Consider the following 5,436-nt stretch of genomic DNA (forward strand, 5'->3'; position numbering starts at 1 on the left):
TTGAGTTTCTTCTTTTTCTTTTTTGGGTCCATTGTTGGGGGATGTACATCTTTAATTTTTTTTTTTTTATAAGAGATGATACATCTTTAATTTAGATTTATTATTGTTAGCTTGTTTTGCATTTTGTATTATGTTTTTTGAAATTTTGAGTTTCTTCTTTTTCTTTCTTTGGTCATGTGTTGTGCGATGTTATTTGCATTAGGGGTGTTTGGTTGGTTGTTTTTTTAGGGGTGTTTTGGTTAGTTAGGCTTAAGAAGCAAGGGCTAGTGAAAGAGATTGTCCTACAAGTAATAAGCTTCTCCTCAATCATTCAACCATTTTTTTAGTAAAGAAAGAGGCTTCTCCTCGTTAACAGGTAAGTCTACCCCGTTACTTTTTATGTCCTTTTAATTAAGATATTTGGGTCAATATATATCAAAATAAATAAGATCCATCTTTGGTAATTTTTAAAAAAATTAAATCTATAAATACTCATTTCATCTCTAAAATTATGTGATTTGTACTTTCTAAAATTCCCTCGATGGTACTAATACACTCTTATATTTGTATTGTAATTATCATGTCCTTTTTCTATGGTTTTTTAAAGTTAATTTAGATCCTTATTCGCTCTAGGTATAAGTTGAATGGAAGAGTTTTTTAGCTTTGATAGATCTTGAGTACCTGAATCGCCGATGAAACAGAGGTTATTTTCTCGGAAATTCCACGAATTGTTCAGGTTTGGATTCTGTAATTCTGTTGTTCTTTTTTGATTTTGGAGAGTGTCCTGGGTAATTTTGAGGATATTATTTTTTTGTTTTTTCGGCTTGCATTTAATCACGCGCGTTGGGGAATAGACAGGCTTCGGAGAATGAATCACCTTTTTAAGGTTTCGCTGGGGAGCGAATTGGCCATAAGGCATCCCTTTCCGTTCAGTCTCTCTCTTGCCTTTTTCATACTATATGGTTGTTGATCTGGGGTTATTGAATGATTGTTGCTTTTATTTTCATAAGAAGTGATCTTATATTTTTGTCTCTCTGTGCAACTTTAATATGAGGTTATTAAGGAAGGAGATAAAGGAGGAAGAAGGGACGAAGAAAAGGAAGAAATGACTGGATTGTTGGGATGGGTATGAAGATGCAGTAGAGCCACCACCTAGGGGCTGTAAGGTCTAATGGGCAAATTGAAAGTAAAAAAGAGTGCACATCCATTCAAGCTAAGAGAGCTTGGGTTCCTAAATTACTATTGCTCTGGGTTGTTGATCTGGGGTTATTGAATGATTGTTGCTTTTATTTTCATAAGAAGTGATCTTATATTTTTGTCTCTCTGTTCAACTTTAATATGAGGTTATTAAGGAAGGAGATAAAGGAGGAAGAAGGGACGGAGAAAAGGAAGAAATGACTGGATTGTTGGGATGGGTATGAAGATGCAGTAGAGCCACCACCTAGGGGCTGTAAGGTCTAATGGGCAAATTGAAAGTAAAAAAGAGTGCACATCCATTCAAGCTAAGAGAGCTTGGGTTCCTAAATTACTATTGCTCTGGGTTCTGTTGGTGGCATTGATTGGTATTGTTAATCTACAAGGGAATTGATGGTGTTAACAAAGTTAGAAGAAAGGAAGTTTTGGGCGTATGTGTGATCGGAGCACAAAGATGCTTCTGCATCAATTTACTGTCAGTGTTAAACTATGTCCATGCTTTGGTTGATTTCTATTTTCTACTTTCCACTCCTCTCGAAATGTATCAGCAATTGTTCATGTAAATTGTGTATTCGATTTCTGTTTGATACTTCTCAGTTAGTTAGGCTTAAAAGTATGAGAGATAATTCATTTCTCGTCTCATATAGAAATTAACTTGATGTCTTGATTTTTAGGGTTTTTTTCAGCGGTTTTTGGTTTTTTTTTTTTTTGTTGGATTTTGGCTAGTTAGGCTTAGAGGTGCAAGGACTTGTGAAAGAGAAGCATTTGATTGACCAACGAGTAATTAGTTTCTCCTCAAGCATCCCACCACTTTTCTATTAAAGAAATACAGGTACGTCTACGCTATTACTTTTCATGTCCTTTTACTTAAGATATTTATATAAATATATATAAAAATAAATAAGATCCATCTTTTGTAATTTTTTTAAAAATCAAATCTGTGAATATTCATTTCATCTCTAAAGTTTTGCGTTTTGTTACTTTTTAAAATTCCCTCCATGTTACTATTACACTCCTATATTTGTGTTGTAATTATGATGTCCTTTTTCTATGGTCTGTTAAAGTTAATTTAAATCCTTTTTTGCTCTTGGTTTATGTTGAAGAAATGGAAGAGTTTTTTAGCCTTAATAGATCTGGAGTACCTTAATCGCTCTTGCATTTTGTGATTCTGTTCTTTTTCTATTTTGAAGAGTGTCCTGAGTAATTTTTAGGATTTTTATTTTATAGTTTTTGTCGCTTGCATTTAAACACGGACTTGGTTGTTGAACTGGGATTCTTGAATAATTGTTGGTTTTGTTTTCTGAAGAAGTGATCTTATATTTGTGTATCTCTATGTGCAACTTTAATATGGGGTTATTAAGGATGGAGATAAAGGAGGAAGAATGGAGAGAGAAAAGGCAGAAATGACTTAATTGTTGGGATGAGTATGACCCCATGTCTAGTAGTTCCCAAGTATGATATAGGAAGGCAGAGAGTCAAGGCCTTGTCTGACTCTAATAGAAGTAAGTAGCTAACGCAACGCAATATTCTTTGCACCTTCAGTCTGTGAATCTGAGGAGCAAGAGTTTGGCCAGAGGAGCTAGTCTCGTAACTGCGGCGCGCAGTTCTAGTTCTTTACAAGACAGATGGGAACTGTAGCTAACAAGTGTGCCCTGAGTGGAATCCTACCACTACTCTTTCTACTATATTGGCAGGACGGGTGCCAAGTTATTAGTAGCTAGGCAGCTAAGCCAGTAGTAGTTCAGTTCAGGTGCTGTTCTCAAACCTAGTTGACTACGTTGTAGCGTAGCGGTACGGGACAGAAAAAGAATTGATAGCGGTACACTGAACACAAAGAAATTTGATAGACATATGTTGAGAGTTCGACAAGTAGCACTGAATCTACTATCAGTAGTGATTTATAGAAGTTGACTCGCTTAAACGAAGAGAGTGAACAAAGCATAGCGGAGTGAAGAGAGAAATGGTTTCATTAGATAGCTCTCTCGATGTCCTTGTTATCTTTCCTAGGTAGATTGTGACTTATTCATTCTTTCTCGCTGACTCTAGTTTCCCCGCCGTGGATCCTTTCTCGGTTAGGGCTGTAATTTAGAATTCAGAAACGTATCTGTCTTATTATCTTTGAGTCAAAGCAATGTTACATATTTATATAGAGAATAAACTAAACCCTAGAGACTATGTAAAATTACAATAAAGGACATATGTATATATATATATATATATATCATAACACTCCCCCTCAAGCTGGAGCAAATATGTCGATCATGCACCAGCTTGTTGCACAGATAGCTTATCCTTGTTCCATTTAAAGCTTTAGTTAGAATATCTCCCAATTGTTCTCCGGTCTTCACATATCCTGTGGACACCAACCCATCTTGGATTTTCTCACGAATGAAGTGACAATCCACCTCAATATGTTTAGTTCGTTCATGAAATACTGGATTAGATGCAATATGAAGTGCAGCTTGATTATCACACCATAATTTAGCTGGCACGGTAATACTGAAGCCTATCTCAGATAATAGTTGGTGAATCCATACTATTTCACACACAGATTGTGCCATAGCTCTATATTCTGACTCAGCACTCGAACGAGAAACAACATTTTGTTTCTTACTCTTCCATGAAACTAAGTTTCCACCTACAAAAACACAATATCCAGAAGTCGATCTCCTATCCTCACGAGACCCCGCCCAATCAGCATCAGAAAAACATTCAACTCTCGTATGTCCATGATCTTTGTATAGGATCCCACGTCCAGGAGCAGCTTTTAGATAACACAAAATCTGCTCTACTGCAGCCCAATGATCCACTGTAGGGGAAGACATGAATTGACTTACAACACTTACAGAATATGCAATGTCTGGTCGAGTCACTGTTAAGTAGTTCAACTTCCCAACTAATCTCCTATATCTCTCAGGATCTTTACATAATTCTCCTTCTTTAACAAGTTGCTGATTTGGCATCATTGGAGTGCCACTTGGTTTGGTGCCTAATTTTCCTGTTTCAGACAACAAATCAAGTACATATTTTCGTTGAGACAAATAAATACCTTTCTTGCTTCTCATCACTTCAATGCCCAAAAAATATTTCAATTGGCCCAAATCTTTTGTATAAAACTGACCCTGAAGGAAAGTTTTGAGAGACGAAATACCCAATGCATCATTTCCAGTAATAACAATATCATCAACATATACAACTAGTAGAACTATACCCTTCTCAGATCGGCGATAGAAAACTGAATGATCAGATGTACTCTTCTTCATACCAAAGCATACAAGGGCTTGACTAAACTTACCAAACCACGCACGAGGACTCTGTTTCAAACCATACAGAGATTTTCGAAGGCGACATACTTTATCACTCTCCCCCTGAGCAACAAACCCTGGTGGTTGTTCCATATAAACTTCCTCTTGAAGATCACCGTGAAGAAAAGCATTCTTAATGTCAAGTTGATGCAACGACCATTTATTGGTAGCAGCCATGGAAAGAAATAGGCGAATGGAAGTTAACTTGGCAACCGGAGAGAATGTATCTGAATAATCAGTGCCATAGATTTGAGCATAACCTTTGGCAACAAGGCGAGCCTTTAAACGAGCCACTGTTCCATCAGGATTCATCTTGACAGCAAACACCCATTTACAACCAATGGCCTTCTTTCCTGCAGGACGAGATACCAAATCCCAAGTATCATTATCATCTAAAGCAGTCATCTCCTCAATCATTGCATTTTGCCAGCAGGATGAGACAAAGCTTCATGAACAGAGTTAGGAATAGATGTGGACTCAAGAGACGTAATAAACGCATATGTGGAGGGAGATAACTGGTGATAGGAAATAAAGGAAGAAACGGGGTAAGTACACTTGCGTTTACCTTTGCGAAGAGCAATGGGAAGATCATCACTTGGCGCTGGATCACATGATGAAGGAAGCATTGATGGAGGACATGAGTCTGAAGGTTGTGGTGGAGGTCGTCGGGAGTAGACTTGAGAAATCAACGGGCGGGAAGGAGGCACATCAGTAGACAAGGATGGTGTGGGAGAGGTAACCTCATATATAAAAAGATTGTCATCCTCCCCCTGATACAAACTCGATGGTGATGAAGTAAAGGGTGTATCTTCAAAAAAGACAACATCAGGCGAAACCAGATACCTTTTAAGGGTAGGACAATAACAACGATAACCCTTTTGAACACGTGAATAACCCAAGAAGATACACTTCAAGGATTTGGGATCTAACTTAGTATGATGAGGACGAACGTCACGAA

At 37.4% G+C, this 5,436-nt stretch overlaps 1 long non-coding RNA gene across 1 annotated transcript; it reads left to right on the forward strand.

Annotated features, from left to right (window-relative positions):
* The first annotated feature begins 352 nt into the window (after nt 1-352).
* LOC116403884 lies at nt 353-2,301 on the forward strand. The gene is made up of 2 exons (XR_004216809.1): nt 353-715; nt 1,904-2,301. It is a non-coding gene; the product is annotated as an uncharacterized LOC116403884 (long non-coding RNA).
* Nucleotides 2,302-5,436: the final 3,135 nt, after the last annotated feature.

This window comes from Cucumis sativus, chromosome 5 (genome assembly GCF_000004075.3).
Source record: "Cucumis sativus cultivar 9930 chromosome 5, Cucumber_9930_V3, whole genome shotgun sequence".
Classification (NCBI taxonomy): Eukaryota; Viridiplantae; Streptophyta; class Magnoliopsida; order Cucurbitales; family Cucurbitaceae; genus Cucumis; species Cucumis sativus.